At 45.9% G+C, this 21,931-nt stretch overlaps 1 protein-coding gene across 9 annotated transcripts in view; it reads right to left on the minus strand.

Moving 5' to 3' along the window:
• LOC142049629 (ubiquitin-associated protein 1-like) overlaps window positions 1-20,244 on the minus strand; it is a 60,901-nt gene extending 40,657 nt beyond the window's left edge. For 2 of the 9 annotated variants that reach the window (XM_075077499.1, XM_075077489.1), the window contains exon 1: window positions 20,115-20,244. The gene's annotated coding sequence lies outside the window, so the exon portion shown is untranslated. Of the gene's footprint in view, window positions 1-46; window positions 4,710-19,767; window positions 19,971-20,026 lie in introns of those variants that run through there. The other 7 variants (XM_075077496.1, XM_075077494.1, XM_075077495.1 and 4 more) reach the window with 7 other exon arrangements.
• Between the last annotated feature and the right edge of the window lie 1,687 nt (window positions 20,245-21,931).

Here is a 21,931-nt window from a genome sequence, read left to right on the forward strand (position 1 = left end):
GGTCATCACGCCCCCAGGAGAGGCCCTAGCTATAGTTTCCACTTACCCAAAAGCCATCACCAGATGGGACGTGGTGACCCAGGTGGAGCCCCCACACGAACACAAAGCTGTCCAGGTCTCTGGCCGCAGGGAGTGCCTGAGCCTGGCACTTGCATCGGAGGGCAGCAGAGACAGCAGCTGCTTGTGGTGTGACCAGGGGGATGATCTACTCTGCCTGGTGGCAGAGCTGAAGGAGGAAGTGGAAAGGTTAAGGAGTATCAGGGAGTGGGAGAGGGAGATAGATTGGTGGAGCCGCACCCTACCATCCCTGGGGCCAAGGCAGCGGATGGAGGCTCCACAAGAAGCAGAGAATCCCCTACCCTCTTGCCACCAAGCAGAAGGAGGGAACCTAAGAGATATGAGGGAATGGAAACAGGTCCCTGCTCAGGGTGGCAGGCGAATCCCCTCCCAGCCTCCCTCACCTTCCCAGCTGCCCTTACACAACAGATACAGGGCTCTGGAACTTGAGGGCCAGGCAAATGAGGATGTAGGCAAAGGTCCATCGGGGGGGTTCCCTAGGGAGAGTCGGTCAGCCCCATGCATTATAACTGCCTCTGTTAAGAAAAAATGGAGGATAATTGTTGTAGGTGATTCCCTTCTGAGGGGGACAGAGGGCCCAATATGCTGACCAGACCCATCCCACAGGGAAGTCTGCTGCCTCCCTGGGCCCCAGGTCAGAGATGTTACCATGAAACTCCCTGGTCTGGTATGGTCCTCTGATTACTACCCGCTCTTGGTTGTGCAGGTGGGCAGTGATGAGGTTGCAGAGAGAAGCCCAAGAGTGATCAAAAGGGACTTCAGGGCACTGGGGCGACTGGTCAAAGGATCAGGAGCACAGGTAGTGTTTTCCCTCAATCCCGTCAGTGGCAGGAAAGAAGAATACTGAAAGGAACAGGAAAACTCACCTGATTAACATGTGGCTCAGGGGCTGGTGTCATCAGTGGAATTTTGGGTTCTTTGATCATGGGGAGGTTTACATGGCACCGGGCCTGCTGGCAGCAGATAGAGTTCAGCTGTCTCAAAGGGGGAAAAGGATTCTTGCACATGAGTTGGTGGGGCTCATCAAGAGGGCTTTAAACTAGGTTTGAAGGAGGAGTGGGATGTAGCCAGGCCCACCAGAGAGAAGCCTAGGGGTGGCATGCCAGGGTTGGGGGTGAAACCAATAGCCCAGCTCAAGTGCATCTACACCAACGCACGCAACATGTGCAGCGGGATAGCTATGACTTAGTCGCCATCACAGAGACGTGGTGGGGTGACTCTTATGACTGGAGTGCTGCAGTGAATCAATATAAGCTCTTCAGAAGGGATAGGCAAGGAAGGAGAGGCAGTGGGGTGGCTCTATATGTTAGGGAGTGCTTTGATTGCATAGAGCTTAGAGATTGTGATGATAAGGTCGAGTGCTTATGGGTAAGGGTGAGGGGGAAGGCCAACAAAGCAGATATCCTGCTGGGAGTCTGTTATAGACCACCCAAGCAGGATGAAGTGGTAGATGAAGCGTTCTACAAGCAGCTGGAGGAAGTCTCACAATTGCTAGCCCTTGTTCTAGTGAGGGACTTCAATTTACTGGATGTCTGCTGGAAATACAACACAGCAGAGAAGAAACAGTCTAGGAGGTTCCTGGAGTGTGTGGAAGATAACTTCCTGATGCAGCTGGTAAGTGAGCCTACCAGGGGAGGTGCCTCGCTTGACCTCCTGTTCCCAAACAGAGAAGGGCTGGTGGGAGATGTGGTGGTTGGAGGCCATCTTGGGCTTAGGGACCATGATGTGATTGAGGTCTCAATTCTTGGCGAAGCAAGAAGAGGGGTCAGCAGAACCACTACCATGGACTTCCGGAGGGCAGACTTTGGCCTGTTCAGGGCACTGGTTGGGAGAGTCCCTTGGGAGACAGGCCTGAAGGGCAAAGGAGTCCAGAAAGACTGGGCTTTCTTCAAGAAGGAAGTCTTGAAGGCGCAGAAGCAGGTTGTCCCCAAGTGCTGCAAGACAAACCAGAGGGGAAGATGACCGGCCTGGCTGAACAGGGAGCTTCTGCTGGCATGCAGGGGAAAAAAAGGAGAGTCTACCACTTTTGGAAGAAGGGGCAGGCAACTCAAGAAGAGTACAGGGATCTCATTAGGTCTTGCAGGGAGAAAATTAGGAAGGCAAAAGCCCAGCTAGAACTCACTCTGGCTACTGCTAGAAGGGATAACAAAAAATGTTTTTACAAATATATCAACAACAAAAAGAGAATCAAAGAGAATCTCCAGCCTCTATTGGATGCAGAGGGGAACATTGCCACCAAGGATGAGGAAAAGGCTGAGGTACTACATGCTTTCTTTGCCTCAGTCTTTAATAGTCAGACTGGTCATCCTCAGGGTTGTCAGCCCCCTGTGCTGGGAGATGGAGATAGTATGCAGAATGAAGTCCCAGTTGTTGAAGAGGTGGCAGTCACCGACCTGCTCCTTCACCTGGATGTTCACAAGTCCATGGGGCCAGATGGGATCCACCTAAGAGTACTGAGGGAGCTGGCAGAGGAGCTCGCCAAGCCACTCTCCATCATTTATCAGCAGTCCTGGTTAACAGGGGAGGTCCCAGACAACTGGAGGCTTGCCGATGTGACGCCCATCTACAAGAAGGGCCAGAAGGAGGACCCCAGGAACTACAGGCCTGTCAGCCTGACCTTGGTATCGGGGAAGATTAGGGAGCGGTTCATCTTAAGTGGGCTCACCAGGCATGTGCAGGACAACCAGGGGATCAGGCCCAGCCAGCATGGCTTCATGAAAGGCAGGTCCTGCCTGACCAACCTGATCTCCTTCTATGACAGGGTGACCTGCCTAGTGTATGAGGGAAAGGCTGTGGATGTTCTCTACCTGGACTTCAGCAAAGCCTTTGACACTGTCTCCCACAGCATCCTCCTACAGAAGCTGGCAGCTCATGGCTTGGCCGGGTGTACTCTTCACTGGGTAAAACACTCACTGGCTGGCCGAGCCCAGAGAGTTGTGGTGATCGAGTGCACCCTCAGTACGTTTGCAGGTGACATGAAGTTGGGCAGGAGTGTTGACCTGCTCGAGGGTAGGAAGGCCCTGCGGAGGGATCCAGACAGGCTGGATCGATGGGCCGAAGACAACTGTACAAGGTTTAACAAGGCCAAGTGCCGGGTCCTGCACTTTGGTCACAACAACCCCAGGCAACGCTCCAGGCTTGGGACAGAGTGGCTGGAAAGTTGCCCGGCAGCGAAGGACCTGGGGGTGCTGGTTGACAGCTGGCTGAGCATGAGCCAGCAGTGTGCCCAGGTGGCCAAGGCAGCCAACAGCATCCGGGCTTGTATCAGCAATAGTGTGGCCAACAGAAGCTGGGCAGCGATCATGCCCCTGTACTCGGCACTGGTGAGGCTACACCTCAAATCCTGGGCTCAGTTTTGGGCCCCTCACTGCAAAAAGGACCTTGAGGTGCTAGAGTGTGTCCAGAGAAGGGCAATGGAGCTGGGGAAGGGTCTGGAGAACAAGTGTGATGGGAATCGGCTGAGGGAGCTGGGGGTGTTTAGCCTGGAGAAGAGGAGGCTGAGGGGAGATCTTATTGCTCTCTGCAACTGCCTGAAAGGAGGCTATAGTGGGGGGGAGTTGGTCTCTTCTCCCAAGTTACTAGCGATAGAACGAGAGGAAACAGCTTCAAGCTGCATCAGGGGAGGTTTAGATTGGGTATTAGGAACAATTTCTTCCCTGCAAGAGTGGTCAGGCATTGGAACAGGCTGCCCAGAGATAGGGGAGTCACCATCCCTGGAGGTGTCCAAAAAACGTGTAGACGTGGCACTTCAGAACATGGTTTAGGAGGCCTGGGGGTGTTGGGTTGACAGTTGGACTTGATGATCCTAGAGGTCCTTTCCAACCTTAATGACTCTATTACTCTTTTAAGATCCTGACCACATGTTTGGGACATAAGGTAATTTGCCATACATTTCATCCAGAAATAAGGGAAAACCCTGTAAGGCTGAGGAAATGCAGTGCACTAATGCACCAGTTATTCAATCACTGAATCCCTTACCAGCCATAAATGTTTCCAATGAAGTTGAAGGTTATATACCAGACAAGCCTCTAAAACTACAAGTTTCACAGGCAAGAGCATAAGGAAACTGAAAGCCCTGTGGTCAAAGCAGACCAGCGCAAGTTTTTCCTTTGGCCAGACACTGACATGCCAGACAAGAGCACAGAAGATGCACCTATTCTAACATTCACATTTAACTGTTGCAGCAAATGGGTGACCTTTTTAAAATGGACTCTTTCCAAAAAGAGAGTCCTGTCACAAGGGAAAAGCATTTTTAAGTTATTTAAAGATCATCTAAACAGAAAAGCAGGGGAAAAAAAAAAAGAGTTTACATCTTTTGCTTCTCAAGATCAGCCTCACTAATTTAGAGGCTACATCATCACCAAGAAAAGGGGGTAAACTAGAAATAGAAGAACCATCACCCCCTCCTTGAGATACAACAGAAACAAGACATTTTAAACACTGGGATACAAGTTTATCAAAAGCCACCTGGTTAGTCAACACTAGGAGATCTGCCAATCGAGCTGGCCCTGCCCAGTCAGAAATCTTATGTACTGTGAAAGGGGATAGAGTCCCTGTAGTGCACGTAAAAAGTATGCTGGGGAAAACAGTCTAGGTTCTTCCTGCCTCCGGCAAAGGCAAACCTGCTACTCCACCTGGACACTCACAAGTATATGGAGCCAGATGGGATCCACCCGAGAGTACTGAGGAAGCCGGCAGAGGAGCTCACCAAGCCACTCTCCATCATTTACCAGCAGTCCTGGTCAACCAGGGAAGTCTCAGATGACTGGAAACTAGCGAATGTGATGCCACTCTACAAAAAGGTTCAGAAGGAGGATCCGGGGAACTACAGGCCTGTCAGCCTGACCTCGGTGCCAGGGAAAGGTCATGGAGCAGATCATCTTGAATGCCATTACGCAGCACATGCGGGACAGCCAGGGGATCTGGCTCAGCCAGCATGGGTTTATGAAAGGGAGGTCATGCCTCACTACCCTGGTCTCCTTCTATGATAAGGTGACCCACTTAGTGGATGAGGGGAAGGCTGTGGACGTTGTCTACTTGGACTTTAGTAAGGCCTTTGACACTGTCTCCCACAGCATCCTCCTGGAGAAGCTGGCTGCTCACAGCTTGGACAAGTGCACTCTGCGCTGGGTTAAAAACTGGCTGGACGGCCGAGCCCAGAGAGTGGTGGTGAATGGAGTCAAATCCAGTGGGCGGCCAGGCACAAGTGGTGTTCCCCAGGGCTCAGTGTTGGGGACAGTCCTGTTCAGTATCTTAAATGATGATCTGGATGAGGGGATTGAGTGCACCCTCAGCAACTTTGCACATGACACCAAGCTGGGTGGAAGTGTCGATCTGCTGGAGGGCAAGAAGGCCCTACAGAGGGACCTGGACAGGCTGGATCGTTGGGCTGGAGCCAACGGTATGAGATTCAACAAGGCTAAGTGCCGGGTCCTGCACTTGGGTCACAACCACCCCATGTGACGCTACAGGCTTGGGGAGGAGTGGCTGGAGAGCTGCCTGGAGGAAAAGGACCTGGGGGTGCTGGTTGACAGCTGCCTGAACATGAGCCAGCAGTGTGCTCAGGCAGCCAAGAAGGCCAATGGCACCCTGGCTTGTATCAGCAATAGTGTGGCCAGCAGGAGCAGGGAGGTGATAGTGCCCCTGTACTCAGCACTGGTGAGGCTGCACCTCAAGTACTGTGTGCAGTTTTGGGCCCCTCACTACAAGAAGGGCATTGAGGTGCTGGAGCGTATCCAAAGAAGGGCAACAAAGTTGGTGAAGGGTCTAGAGAACAAGTCTTATGAGGAGCAGCTGAGGGAGCTGGGGTTGTTTAGTCTGGAGAAGAGGAGGCTGAGGGGAGACCTTATCGCTCTACAACTACCTGAAAGGAGGTTGTAGCAAGGCAGGGGTCAGACTCTTCTCCCTAGTAACAAGCGACAGGACGAGAAGAAATGGCCTCAAGCTGCACCAGGGGAAGATTAGGTTGGATATTTGGAAAAATTTCTTCACTGAAAGGGTTGTCAGGCATTGGAACAGGCTGCCCAGGGAGGTGGTTGAGTCTCCATCCCTGGAGGTATTTAAAAGAAGGGTAGATGTGGTGCTTGAGGATATGGTTTAGTGGTGGACTTGGCAGTGATAGGTTAGCGGTTGGACTCGATGATCTTAAGGGTCTTTTCCAACCTTAACGATTCTATGATTCTAGATAAGAAGTGCCTAAGCAAAGTTATGATGACATTTGACCTTAAGAAAAGGAGATGTACAGAACCATAAAGATAAGGAACTGCAGAGCAAACACTAAACCAGAACAGACCATCCCTCAAGGACAGTACATACGTGATCTCAGAACTGAGTTTGCACAGAAGCAAAAGTTAACTAGCGGACACGGTGAGGAAGAGTAGATCCTTCATCCAGAGACCCCTGACGACCACCCAGAGACACCAACAGGCATGCACAAATAACATTTGTATATGATAATGAATATGTATATCTTCTCGAAGAAAACTAATGAATATTTATATAGAACATATACTTAACCTGCACAATTAGATCTGACAGTGTGCAAGTTAGGAGGAGCGATCCCCCTTGCACCCAGCGCTGCAATAAACGTAATTGCTTTATAACTCTCCGTGAGTTGTAGAGTTTGTTTCCATGCCTCAAACTTTTTCCTGTGTCTCACCACCCTTGCAGTAAAGAAAATAATTTCTTCCTTATGTCCAACCTAAGTCTACCCTCTTTCAGTTTCATCTCTTAGTGCCGCCTGTTTTCCAGGAAGCACCCCTACTCACTGTAAGTTACTCTTTCACCAAATATATGCTTTGAGATACATGAAAACAGAAGTTTTAAAAACTTCCTACTATTGAAGCACCTAAGAGCTGATCACAGTACACCTGGAAAAGTGTGCTCACCGAAACACTTTTCTGCAGAGTGACAACATAAAACTCAAACTATCTCAAACCTTCCTGATTTTCAAAACATACCTCATAAGCTTGGTTTGCCTTTGTCTTGACAACACTAATGCAAGAAATGTGAATTCCATCTTAGGTGCTACAGATGTGACATTCTCCACACACTTACTTGACTTTTTTGGTTTTATGCATCTTCTTCCACCTATTAACATATCACTGATACAGTTTCAGCTTTTGATGCTAGCTCATTTTGTCCTTAATTCATGTGTCACTCCTACTAAACCAATAGGTATCTTTCTTCATCCAACCCTTATCAAGATTGAGATAAGAAAATAAACATACACAGAAATACACATCTGAAAAGATCCCAGGTTTTGCTGCACTGAAGGGCAAAACTTAAAATGAAAAAAAGCCCACCCCAAAACCAAAACACTCATCACTTCAAAGTGAACACTGACTTCAGCTATTTTCATACGTTCACTGAGCTAAGGCCTCAGCACGGGCACACTCCTTTCCAAACTGTTGTGGTTTAGCCGGCAACTCAGCCCCACACAGCCACTCGCTCACTCCCCCACCGGTGGGATGGGGGAGAGAATCAGAAGGGTAACGCTTGTGGGTTGGGATAAGAACAGTTTAATAATTAAAATAAAACAACAACAACAAAAATGCAGCAGAAAGGAAAACAACCGGGGGGGGGAATGAACCACCAAAACAACCCGCACGTGACGCAGCCGCTCACCGCCCACCTGACGCCACCAGTCCCCAAGCTGCAACAACCCCCATGCACCAACTGCCCCGTTAATGTACTGGTCATGGTGTCACGTGATATGGAATGAACATCCCATTGGCCAGTCAGGGTCAGCCGCCACGGCCCCGCCCCTCCCAGCCTCTTGCCCACGTGGCAGAGCCTGGGAAGCTGGAAAGGTCACTAACTACTACAGGCACTAAGTAGCAGCTCAGTGTCGCTAAGTAACAGCAACTAAAGCATCAATGGGCCACTGGCACTTACCAGCTACAGTGAAGAGAATTAACCATTTCTCAGCCAAAACCAGCACAACTGGTCTGTTGGTGCCCAAGGTGGGGCTCAGAGGGTTTGAGACAGTAACAGCTGCTGGTCACACCACCATGTTCTCATTTTTGCAGTTAGTGTTAAAGATAGGTGTTGGTTTGTTTAGTCTGCTGTGATTAGTAATGTTTTGCCTAAGAGATTTGTTATGCAAACACTGGTTTTCAGCTTTATCTGGTATTTGGGGCTTTTGCTGAAACCGTTACTGTACTTCGGATACCACCTTGTTGAGGCAATTAGCAATTATACCTCCTCCTCTGAGAGATTTTATATGGAGGAAATACAGAATGATATCTCTGCAACTTTGTTCTATGATGTCTCCGCCTTTACTGCAACAACCTTTTTGTATCTTGAACATCCTTGGGTGGTTAAGGTGCACTTATTGTTAGATTTTGGGCATGTTGTTTTGGTTTTGACTAAGCAACTTAAGAATATCACCCAGAAATCTGCCCCGAGGCTTGACAGTTACGAGTGGCAGGGCATGGGCAAATACCTAGGGCAGTGGGCACCCCCAGTGTTTTGGAGTTTCACCCCCGAACAAGTGCAGAATCCTGAAAAACTAGTAGAATATTTGGAGAAAGTATGTTGTCACCCTGGGAACTCCAGAGAGACACAGATAACTGCAACATGCTGGGGTCTGGCCCATGCGTACCAAGCCCTGCTCAACAGTATTCAGTGCTCCCAAGGGGAAGAGAAGGTGTCTGGATTGAAAGGCAAACTGACAGGCACTGCAGTCACTCCAGTCCTGACAACAGACACTGCAGCCACTCAAACCCCCAGGACAAGCACTGTCGCTGAATCAGAGAATCAACCCACGAGCTTTACCCTTCTGATTCTCTTCCCCAACAGAACAAAGGAATCAAACTGAAATATAAAACTGAATCAAGCTAATAAAAATATGGTCCCACTGCAGTAATGCCTAAATAAGAACCAATCTTGCTTCATCTCCAGATATAATATCAGTTAAGCCTGCATTCATATTTTTCCATCCAGTCCAAACAGGACTGAATGACTGCATTAAATAAAAGATTACCTAGATGAGAAATACTATCAATAGTCAACAATGAATTCAGTTCCACTACCAGAAGTCCAGCTGTCCCTGAAGAATAGCCACGAGCAGGTCAAAAGCTTACGGGTAAGAATCAGAGACAGAGGCAACAAAGGGAACCTTGTGGTTGGTGTCTACTACAGGCTGCCTGATCAAGGGGAGCCTACTGATGAAGCCTTCTTCCTCCAGCTCCAGGAGGCTTCACACTCGCAGGCTCTCATCCTGCTGGGGGACTTCAACCACCCCGACATCTGCTGGAAAAGCAGCACGGCAAGCTGTAGGCAGTCCAGGAGATTCCTAGAATGCATTGAGGATAACTTCTTGAGCCAGGTAATAGACAGCCCTACCCAAGGGGATGCAATACTAGACCTGATGGTCACCAATGCAAGTGAGCTCATTGGTGACATCAAGACTGGAGGCAGCCTGGGCTGCAGCGATCACACATTAGTGGAGTTCACACTCCTGAGGGATACAGGAAAATCGAGGAGTATAGTCAGGAGCCTAAATTTTAGGAAATCAGACCTCCAGCTCTTCAAGGAGTTAGTCAGCAGGATCCTCTGGGAAATGGTCCTCAAGGACAAGGGAACAGAAGAAAGCTGGCAGATCTTTAAGGACGCATTCCATAGAGTGCAAGAGCTCTCAGTCCCCAGGCGTAAGAAATTAGGCAAGGAAGGGAGGAGACCAGCATGGCTGAGTTAAGACATGCTGGACAAACTAAAGAGCAAGAGGGAGCTGTACAGGCAGTGGAAGCAGGAACAGGTATCCTGGGATGAGTATAGGGATGCTGCCCGGTTGTGTAGGGACGGGGTCAGGAGGGCCAAGGCACGGCTAGAGGTGAATTTGACGTCAACCAGAAAGTCAAAGAAAGCGTACCCCCCAACTGATGAACAGGAATGGTGGCCTAGTATCAACAGATGAGGAGAAGGCTGAAATACTCAACAAATGTTTTGCCTCAGTCTTCACTGGTAACCTCTCTCCTCACCCCTCCCAAGGCGATGGACTGCAGGATGGAGGCCAGGGGGGTAAAGCCCCTCCCACTGTAAGGGAAGATCAGCTTCATGACTGCCTGAGGAACCTGAACACACACAAGTCTATGGGACCTGATGAGATGCATCCCAGAGTCCTGAGGGAATTGGCTAATGTAGTTGCTAAGCCACTCTCCTGATATTTGAAGTCATGGCAGTCAGGTCAAGTCACCAGTGACTGGAAAAAGGGAAACATTGTGCCCATTATTTAAAAAGGGTAGAAAGGAGGACCCAGGGCACTACCGTCCTGTCAGCTTCACCTCTGTGCCGGGGAAGGTCATGGAACAGATCTTCCTAGAAGCTATGCTAAGGCACATGGAGGACAGGGAGGTGATTCGAGACAGCCGGCACGGCTTCACCAAGGGCAAGTCCATCATAGAGGGCCACTAGGTTGGTCAGGCAGGAGTGACTGCATCAGTGGACAAGGGAAGAGCAACAGATGTCATCTATCTGGACCTCTGTAAGGCCTTTGACAGTGGTATCGAGTGCACCCTAAGCAAGTTTGCGGATGACACCAAGCTGAGCAGCGCAGTTGACACGTCAGAAGGATGGAGTGTCATCCCAAGAGACCTGGACAAGCTGGAGAGGTGGGCCTGTGAGAACCTCATGATGTTGAACAAGGCCAAGTGCAAAGTCCTGCACCTGGGTCAGGGCAACCCCCAGTATCAATACAGGCTGGGTGATGAAGAGATTGGGAGCAGCCCTGCAGAGGAGGACTTGGGGGTACTGGTGGAGGAAAAGCTGGGCATGAGCCAACAATGTGTGCTTGCAGCCCAGAAGGCCAACTGTATCCTGGGCTGCATCAAAAGCAGTGTGGCCAGCAGGGCAAGGGAGGTGATTCTGCCCCTCTGCTCTGGTGAGACCCCACCTGGAGTCCTGTGTCCAGCTCTGGAGCCCTCAGCACAGGAAGGACATGGACCTGTTGGAGCAGGTCCAGAGGAGGGCCATAAAAATGCTCCAAGGGCTGGAGCAGCTCTCCTATGAGGACAGGCTGAGAGAGTTGGGGTTGTTCAGCCTGGAGAAGAGAAAGCTGCGGGGAGACCTTATTGCAGCCTTCCAGTACTTAAAGGGGGACTATAGGAAGGATGGGGGCAACCTCTTTAGCAAGGCCTGTTGTGACAGGACAAGGGGTGATGGTTTTAAACTAAAGGAGAGTAGATTTAGACTGGATATAAGGAAGAAATTTTTTACAGTGAGTGTGGTGAAACACTGGAACAGGTTGCCCAGAGAGGTGGTTGATGCCCCATGCCTAGAAACATTCAAGGCCAGGTTGGACAGGGCTCTGAGCAACCTGATCTAGTTGAAGATGTCCCTGCTCACTGCAAGGGGGTTGGACTAGATGGCCTCTAAAGGTCCCTTCCCACCCAAACCATTCTATGATTCTATTCTACGACTCTAAGTCATATTTTAAATGAGCAAGTTGCGCTCATTTTAAACGTGGAACTGGTTCATAACAGAGCATAAAGAGCATGAAACAGTTTTAAAGTGAATACTTACACGTTAATTATTTCTTGAAAAGGCTTGTTAACTTTAGAGAACACCAGAGCTAGGAGCAAAGATTAAGTTCTGCTCTTTAAAAACATAGAAACAGAAGTATCATTACCAGCTATCAAAAAAAACCAACAACCTCTGACAGATGGAAACTGCAGCAGACACCTGAAAAGGCTCAGCAAAGTGGTGGTAACCACACCAAGTACACTTCTGGAACTGAATTCATTGGGAACACAGGAAGTTAAGTAGTTTTGAGCGAGCTTGTCTAATGTAGAAAAGTTGAAATTTATCTTTGTGTGAAGAAGTCAAACTGTGCTTGCCCCCAGCTATAGTGGATATATTACAAGAACAGAACATAAGTATATGAGCTGCTTGCTATATCATGTATTCGAAAACTTCAGTGACCTACGTTACCTGAAGGCAGCACACTCCAGTCCTGAGCAGAAACATCTTCCTAGCAATATCTGGATTTTGGAGTTCTCAAACAGCAAAGGCCCCTCTACTTAGGGCTGTTTAAATGGAAATATGGTTCAGCCTACAGTCCAACAATGGACTGAAAAGTTCAGGAGTGGAAGCCACAAAAGCAACAGAGAAAAAACAAAGAGAGTCAGTACATCTGTTAAACAAGGTTCATTCTATGCATGCAACTGCCACAGCTGAGGTTACTAGTAGTGAAGATGCACAAACCACACAGACAACCCTTACCCTCTGAGAAGGAAAGCAGAGCAACTACCCAATCCCCAAGATGTAACTTTTATGGATGCTCCAGTTGCTACACTCACCTTTACATACTGCTTCAGAAAGCCTTTTTGTATCATACATGTCATTCCTCCCTCCCTGCTATGCAGTCACCAGCTACATTCAGACAAGATACTCAGTAGATACCTAAGCATCATAAAATAACCTCTACACCCACCTACCTTAATTCCAATTGTTTCCATATAAAATGAGTTTAAAGATTTACATTTCCTCACTTAAGAAAAACAAAACCAAACAACACACAGCTGAAAAGGTCTGCTTTCTCTCTCTAAGACAACAATTCCATTTGCCCTCCCAGCACTGCAATCCTATACTTGTAGTTAATGTTTGGGGTAGATGAGTTTAAGGACTAGTGTAGACTGGAAGCCTGCACTTCACTACAAACACAGAATCATCTTTTTATCACAAACGTACAGAGCAAAATCCAGAAACTCGCAAGGTACTGGGGGTGACAAACATACACACACAATTACAAGCCTATCATATAAAGACTGAACTAGAGTTTCATGTTCAAGTGGAATAGAAAATGGAAAAGAAACCACGACCACAGAGACACTACTTTCAGATTAAATCTAGAAGGCTACAGGATATTCAGACTGCCAGGAACTGAATACCCTTATACACACGCGCTCACTTTTCATTCATTACCTTTTGGTAAAGGTAATGGAAAGTAGTTTTGCCAAAGTTCCCTTATACCCTCAGCACTGCCTATTTCTTATATGACACTTCAAAATAGTGTTCAAGGCACTTAACCAGCAGTAAAACTATCCCTCTTTTGCAGATGTGAGGAACAGGGCACAAAGCTGAAGCAGTTTGCCCACAGTAATCCAGTCCAGCCAGCAATAAAGCCAGAACATAACTTGTATTTCCTGAATCCCAAATCCACATCTACCCCAAGATTTTCACTGCATTCTCTCAAGTTTGGATCAATATCTTTGTCCCCCCCAATTTTCCCTATCAAATCACTCCTATTCAGCTTTTTATCTTACTATAAAAGCCTTAAGGATGTGCTTCTGGATTGATAATACGAAATTGGATTTAGTCCAAACTTAATTTCTAAGTTACTACTTCAAATTCATTTAAGTCTGCAATTTTGTTATACACTATATATCCAGTCTCGCTCAGTGGTATAAACTTTTTTCCTGCATGTTAGAAATTTCAGCAGCTACAGTAATGAATGCAACCCCTGAAATATTTGAAGCAATGAATAACTAAACAGAAACAGCTCATTTTATGTGCAAAAGCAGCCTTCAAGGATGCATTAGCTTCATTTCCTCAGGACATTTTGACAGATCTGACTCAGCTTCAGCAATCTAGCCTTACTTCTATTTTATAACTAGACCAGAATAGGTTGCTAGATAAGATTGTCTCACGACCATCCAACAGTCATACCCACAGCTTTTCCTCTCCAAACATCTAACAGACTGGCAACAATATGGGACTACTAACAGTACAGAGATCTATCTCAACAGACCATCATTACTATGACAAAGCAGCAAGATTTTTTTTTCCCCCCAAAGGAAAGTGGAAAGACTATGGGTTGACCATTCCTCAACTGAGATATCAGATTTTCTCCTGTAACCTGAGAATCAGTCCCAGCCTGCCTCTTTTATAACCCATGCGTCTGAGTCAATCCAGCTTACTTTAGCAAATAAATCCAGTGCTGCCTAATGACAGAACAGGAGCATCACATTTACATTCCTGCAGTAACATCAAATTACAGGAGAACTATGCCTTGAAGAAGGCTTGTAGTAAAATGGATACACAACTTCTCTCCCAACTTGAAGGGAAAGAAAGACGACCTTTACATTACTCAGTAGAATTAATTTATCCAGAATATAGCTAGATCTGTGCACTAAATACTGGTGTATTTCAAGTGTTCATCTCCTTGGGAGAGGGGAGAGAAGGCAGAGAGGTAGAAGTTAGGACTTCATCAGTCCAATATCCTAACACATACAGAACATCCCAAGAGACAGGCAGACCTTCAGAACTGTATACTACTTGCATATGCAATATGGAAGCTCAGGTATGAAAAGGATATTATCATGTCACACAAACAGATGTGGCACAGCCATTCTGTCAACCAAATGTTTATTTCTAGAGTCCATCCCCAGCTCCAAAAGCAGCTTAGACCGCCTAGCCATTCATGCCACATTCAGCTTCTTCACCTTTGTCTACTTTCATTTATCTTGCATCTCATAATATGCTTGTGGATACTTTAAGCTGTATTTATTAAGGCTTTTCCAGTTGAAGATCTTCATGTAGAAGAGATTACAGAACATAACAGTATTACATTTATGACCACACTTAAATTTGCTAGCTTTCCCTTTGCATACAAATTAAGATAAATTCAATAGTGTTAGTTAAAAGCAACAAGCTTTTTACCATCTTTACTTGTATTTTCTTTGTAAAGAAATTACATTACTAAGCACAGGCACTCACAGGTCTAGAAATATATTATGATCTTTTTACAGGAAGCCTGTAACTGCAGATATTTTGAAAACTGCCCTCTGCTAAGACACTAATCAAAATCTAGGAATTGTTCTTCCACAGAGTTCATTGGCTTAAATGTATTGCATTTTGCATTTGTGCAAGCATGAGACTCCTTATCAACTGTGGGAGTCCTGAAATGCATCTTCCCTCCCAACTCAAAGTCTGATAGTTCTTCAGATTAAAATGGTAATGCAAATATTTGGCTGATTAAAACTTGATAAAGAATTTCCTTACCCAAACATTTTCTTTAAATTATTCCTCAGAATAGTATCTAGAAGATGATACTTCAAATAGTTATATGCTTAGTTGTAAAAGTAATTGCAGGTACAAGAGCCCTGCCAGCCAATGACCACTGATAGAATTACAGCTTGATTAACAAATCTAGGTTTATAAGGAACACACAAATCTCAGAGGCATGTAATACAGAAATCTACACACCCCCCCCAACCTTTATGGTTCATTACCCCCTCAAGTGCAAAGTTATTTTATACTACCATAGTTTTTCCATCCATTTGTTTGCAAAACTCCAACTCACACCTGATTTAGGGGATACATTATTGGGAAGAGAGGGAATGAGTAAGTTAAAGAACCTAAAGGTGCTTTCTGAAAAGCACAATAAAACACCTTCTTTTAATACTGTTACAAACACAGCAAGCAAAATGAATCTCAATCTTTCAGCTTTTTTTTCTACCAAGAAGTCAAACAGACTAGCAATAAACTGCTTGTAGTAACCTAATAATTAAAAAATTAAGAAAACATTTTCTCAGAAGGTATGCAGCATAAAGCTTTTCTGTCCTTTTTTGCCACTCACAATTTTATTCCAGATGATTAATGGTGATTTTATTAATATAAACTCCTTTCCCTAATACATGTGCCTCCTATATTTCTATTTCGAACTATTTCAAACTATACATTACTGTGCAAGGACACCACGTGATTGTATTAGTCATTAGGGTGGAACCCAGCGTGGCTTTGCTGTATCAGAAAAGGAAATACATATGCTTTAACAATTACTTTGCAGAGTGTTTATAAACTAGGAATCTAGTTTTATTTTAGAGTTCAGAATTGATGAAGTAAATCAAGTTGAACACATAAGCACATCTCTATATCTAGATTAAGCACAGTGCTAACACTTGACATAGCACAACTGGTAATACGGATACTCTTAGAAATCCAACCTCCCAAACTCAGAGAATAAATCTCACCAGTAATTTTAGTCATGGCTTCATCTGCTGCTTGCCTAGATATGTCAAATGGTGCAAACACAAACATAGAATCATAGAAAGAAAGGGCTTAAATCAAGTCTTTCACATAATCTAGTAGATAATTATCATGAACACTGATCTACAGCAACATAGACAAGACTAACTAGGAGCTCACAACTCTTTATTACTAGTTACCATGATACCAACTACCAATAGCTAAGTAGCTTAAGTATATTCATATTCAGACCATCTTCCAGCTGAAGAACTGACGACTACTTGGATAGGACTCATGTTCTTCTGTTTTCCCCACTAGAAGTGTTACTCTGATGTAAGAGTTTGACACAAAATGCAGCTGAGAAAATACAAGCTCAGAATTTCCATTTGAACTCTGTCAGTTAGAAACTGTAATACTTCTAATGTAACACGGTATTTCGAAACAATCTGCTTTCCCTTCTAGAAAAGATTTAAACTTAAGTCAGAGCAATGATATTCTGTTCTCCCTTTGATATACTTCTGTGTTTCAAGTACATTGCAAGCTTAAAGGATTCTGAAAAGACCTTGTAGCCTTTCAAAGAGAGGGAAACCACACACACACACAAAAAAAAAACCACACCCAAAAACCCACATCCAAGTTTAGACATACAAGCTGTTCTTTCAAACTTTCCCAACCACAGGAAAGACAGTATTTCTTAACATTTAAGAAAATGCCTTCCCCATGTGTGCAAGGATTTGGAATAAATCTGGTCATTTAAGAGAGGGAAAAACTCCAATGCTCAGTTTCCTCTTAGGAGACTTCAATACAAGACTACATTGACTGCAAAAGGTCATTAGGGACACAGAACATGAGCTTATTCAAACCAAGTCGGAGGGGCAAAGCATTAAGCAATGCACTTGCATACCAGAGAGGATTACCTACATAGGTAGTTAACACAGAAAAACTGAGCTCAGGCTTGTATCAATCAACTGCAATCCCAATGATCAATTGTAGAGCGGTACACACTGTAAGATCAATAGCATTGCCTTCCTAGTTATCAGAGCAAACAGACACAATACAGGGAAGAGAAACCAACCTTTGATGCACCCTAGAAGGCCTACTTTTTCAAACAAGAAAGTTATTTATGATTTTTAAGCAACCCTTCTTTGCCTTTTCTTCAAACAACAGTTTTCAAAAACATCTTCCAGAGCTTTTAATTTACAGCTCCACTAGACCTTCTTTACACTGACATTGATCTGAATTGCACTGATCAATTTTAAATAAATAGTAATGCCTTTAGGTAGAGATCCTTGTAAAATGACAGCTGAAGCTCTGGAATTTATGACTGAAGAGACTGGAAGTGATTATGTTAAAAACAAAATGCCAGAGAAGACTGGATAGAAGTTGTCTAATAAGTAAAACTAAATTTCTCACAGATCAATTTATCAAAATATTCAACCCAGCACCAACTGTAAAATACAGGAACAGGCTGATGTCAAAAACTTATGATATAGAGACTAGACACTGACAACAATATTTAATGTCCTGAATTATCAATCCCTAAAGTTTGTGGAAGCAACATGAAACCATAAGCTTATAAAATTAGAAAGGAAGAGGATAAGTAAGGTGATGCTTTCTGCGGCATTACAGCACTTTTGCCACCAGCACCAGCCAAAACAGCTCTGGCTGCTAGTGTGATAGAATTAGATGAGGTGGTCTGCTGGATCGGTCCAGAAACCTGACTCCTATTCTGTTAGAGATTTTTTGTCTTGCAGGCCAGATCCAGCCAGTAAGACAAGAAAGGTGCAATCATTTTCAATTTTGTTTCTGAGACTAAAACCATGAGCTTGCAAAAGCTAAGTTTAAAAACTACATGTTTTCTCTCCCCCATCCTTAAAATTAAGGTTTTGCCTAAAAGGTTTAAGTCGCCCAATTGCAATAGTGATCGAAAGCATCACTTCCACTTTTGAATTACAGCTCTGCATGCACAGAAAACTGAAGTCATTAAGTAGCAGTACTACCATGGTACTGTAACCTAACACCATCCTGCACATGGCCTTGAATAAATCAGTCCAACTCTGCTATGTTGCTACCACATGTACCATCTCAGCCCCATTCTCTTTCCCATGGCTAGTACAGTGCTACACACATAGCTCAGTTTCATATGGAGAACAGGAGGCCAAAACAGGTTGTTCCTCCCCCCCTTCCCTGAAAAACACTGTTGCAGAGCAGAGATGCCAGGTATGCAGTCAGCCCTAGGAAGCCAGCAGTTGCAGGAGTGCCTGCACAGGGACAGGAAGTCCCATGCTCTGAGGACAATGATAAGATAAGGAAGGCAAGGAAGAGGTCTGGCTAACTGCAGTACTGCCTCTTCCTTTTTCCTTAACACCCTAGATCACAGTTGGAGCAAGATTCCCCCCCACCAAGCTCCCACAAAAGCCTCTTAACCCCATAACAGGCTATAAGATGCAGTATGCCTTCTATCAGCAGCACAGCCACTGAAGTTATATCATCGGTACCAACTCAGTTGTTCCTTAATTTGGCAATACTCACTTTTCATTTTGGAATATCCACCTCAAAGTGCTTAAATTTTACATGAATACATCTTTACTGAGTCCAGGATGGCAGCTATATTAGTTGTGCAGCCAAGTGCCAGAGTCCACCTGCTTATCTCTATTTTAATGAGACATCAACATCATGAGACTTTTTTTTTTTGCTTGTTTGGAATTTAAGTGATGCGATGAATAAAACACTTGATAAGGTGATTACTCGTTTCCATCTATTGGAATTTCTTTTACTAATTAAAGAAAAACAAAGCAATCCTAACTTTCCCTTTAAAAATTATAGATTTTGAGTTATCAGAACTCAAGAAGACAGTTCTTGAATTATACTAAATGGCTTCATAGAAGCGTTAAGTGTTTTACTTCTAGTAAGCACTGAGCTAAGCAGAAAACAAAGCATTACCAGGAAGCTAGAAACTATAAGACTGAAGTATTCTTACACCAGCATATACATCCATGGTATGTCTGCATCTCAAATGCAGAGAAAGATACAATCCTCTTCCCCATTCAAAAACAAAACAGCTAACTGGAAAAGATCCAGAAATAGGTAACAAACAGAGACATGGAGGACTAGGACCCATGAAGTAAACAAGATCTTAGCTCTTCAGCCTGAGACACAAAGAATCAATACAAGAGAAGTCTAAACTCACAAGTGGCATAGGGAAGATGAGTACTATGGTTTTCACAAGACAAGAGCCAAAAATTGTCAAGCCTGCCTTCAGGTAATTTGTTAAAAAACACACACGCCCCCAAAACAAACACAGATATTTTGGTTCTTCACATTAGATTTGGTTACCTTGGGGAGGAACTTACTTCCAAATATCATGGACACTAACTACTTACTCGAATTTCAACAGCAGTCAGCTCTTAGAAGGCAAATTCATCAAGGGTTATTAAGCAGAAAGGTATTCCCTTGACTCAGGCAGTCCCCAAAATTGCCAGAAAGCAGAAGAGGGTAGGGAAAGGAGTATCACCCTACTTGCCTGACCTCCCTCTGTTCCCCAAGTTCAGCCCAAAACATAATGCCAGGACTCCATCCCTCTGAGCTGACCGCATACGTTCTCAACTCCATTAAACGGTACCTTTAAAAGGAATATCGAGAAGCTATAAAGGCGGAACAAGGCTACACGCTAACGCAGCGTCCACAGGCTCGCTCCCTTCCGTGGCCGAGGGAACTCACCCACAACCTGCGAGCCGCCCCACCAGCACTTCAGATCTGCTGAATCACGACGGAGGCGCGGGGGGGGGCACTCACCTCAGACAAAGAGACGCGACGGCTAAATTTGGCCCGGCGGCGGGGCGGAGGGCCCGAGAAGCGGCCACCTACAACCCCCTACCCAGGCCCCGCTACAAAATGAAACAGCACCCGCACCCTCTACCGGCCCCCTCTACCTGCGCGACACCTAGCAGCTCCAGCTATCCCCACGGCCACTACCTACCTCCCACCCCTACGAAACCCGCATCACATGACCACCTCCATAACCATCTTATTTGTTTGTCTGTCTGTCTGTCTGTCCGTCCGTCTACCTGCTCTGCTCTGCTCTTCGTTTCGTCTCGTCTCGTCTCGTCTCGTCTCGTCTCCCCGGCGATGCACTGACGTCACGCCGCAAGATCACCTGCCACCACCAGCCCAATCCGGATGTGTTCACGGTGAACGTCACCTCAGCAGGGAGAGGGAGGGGTGGGGCGAGGAAGCCCCGCCTCTTTCCGCAGAGGGCGGGGCGGAGGTGGGGGGTGTTGGTGCCCGGTGGTTCCTGGGCCCGTCTCCGGACCTGCCTCTCTCCTAGCTGGGTACAGCGACAGGCTCCCCTGGGGGATGGATGAAGGTGATGAGCCGGGCCCAGAGGGGACATTTCGCCCCATACGCTTCAGCCCCTTCCCTCAGTGGTTATGGCCACCTCGACGTCTGCCCTTGACCCCTCACAAGGGGCTGCACATCTGCCCAGTGCAGATAAGGGGGCACTCCCATCGGAGTGCATTGGAGCACAGTGCTTATCCCCAAGAGCAGCTTTAGCAGCAGGTTTTCAGACTGTTGAGAGGGCCTTGATCCGAAATAGAGGAGTTTTGCCCAAAACGCAGGTGGCAACTGTGCATGTGCGAGGGAGGATGGTGGAAAGGGAGGTTCTAGCAAAAAAAGAATTATCGCTTTGATGTCCCACAAAAAATAGAATTTTCCGCTAAGCCGTAACAATGAACCATGCGAGCCTGGCAAAACAGAATTTGGTGGCCAGAGAGGGGAGCTGAGAGATAGGGAAGCACTTGTTTTACGACTATATCCTTGAGGAGAGCTGAGAGACTGATCAAAGCAAACATCCTGCCTCAGAAGCCGCTGAGAACGGGGTGATGAAGTGTGTAGTCGAGGAGAACAACTAATTGGGATGTAGATAAGAACTAAAACAAAGTGCCCAGTACAGGAACTGTCCTCGTTATAATATTAAAAATCAGGCCCATAGGCCAGGAACCGCCCCCCTCTAGTAAGTCCCTCACTCTCTGAGCATGCGTGGTAAATTAAAAGGGAGCCGTACCTTTACATCCAAGTGAGAAAGAAATTAACTGGTTATTAGCTGGGGGTGTGAATATTAGCTGTGACTGACACATTTAACTGTATAAATGCCCTGTGGATTCTCGGTGCGGGGGGCTAGCTTTGTGGGTTACCACCTAGCGCCCATCTTTGCGCAAAAATGACTTGACTAAAGTACCTCCGCTCTGTGTGGAGTTTGGCGTTTTGCACACCAGGCGAACGAACCCGCTTTTCGGGATAACAAAGTCATAGCTGATTTGGAGAAATGACAAATTATCTCCAGAACCCACTCCCCATATAACTCACTTGTCTGGCCAGTTTGGAAGCCAGATGGGATGTGGCGGTTAACAATTGCTTATCGGCGCCTGAATGCTAATACAGCCCTGCTGACAGCTGGAGGTGCCAAACATTGCAAACTTAACGGCTACTTTGCAAACAGCAGCGCAGCCCTGGATGGCAGCGCTAGATGTCAAAGATATGTTCTTTATGGTTCCCTTAAAGGAGGAAGATAAATAGAAGTTTGCTTTCACTTAGGAGGGAATACAATATATTTTTAACAGACTCCCACAGGGATATAAACATTCACCCACAATTGCTCATGCTGCACTTTCTGAACTTTTATAGACAGTCTCACTCCCTCAAGATGCGAAACTGTATCAATATATAGATGATATCCTAATTGGAGGAACTTCCCCTGAAAGGGAGGGGGAAGTGGCAGCAGCAGTGTAGCAAGCACTAAATAAAGCAGAAATTGGGATTCCACCTGGAAAACGCCAGGGACCAAGTAAAGAAATAAAATTTTTAGGTACTTTGTGGATAGCAG

The sequence above is a fragment of the Phalacrocorax aristotelis genome, chromosome W (assembly GCF_949628215.1).
Source record: "Phalacrocorax aristotelis chromosome W, bGulAri2.1, whole genome shotgun sequence".
NCBI classification, from domain to species: Eukaryota; Metazoa; Chordata; class Aves; order Suliformes; family Phalacrocoracidae; genus Phalacrocorax; species Phalacrocorax aristotelis.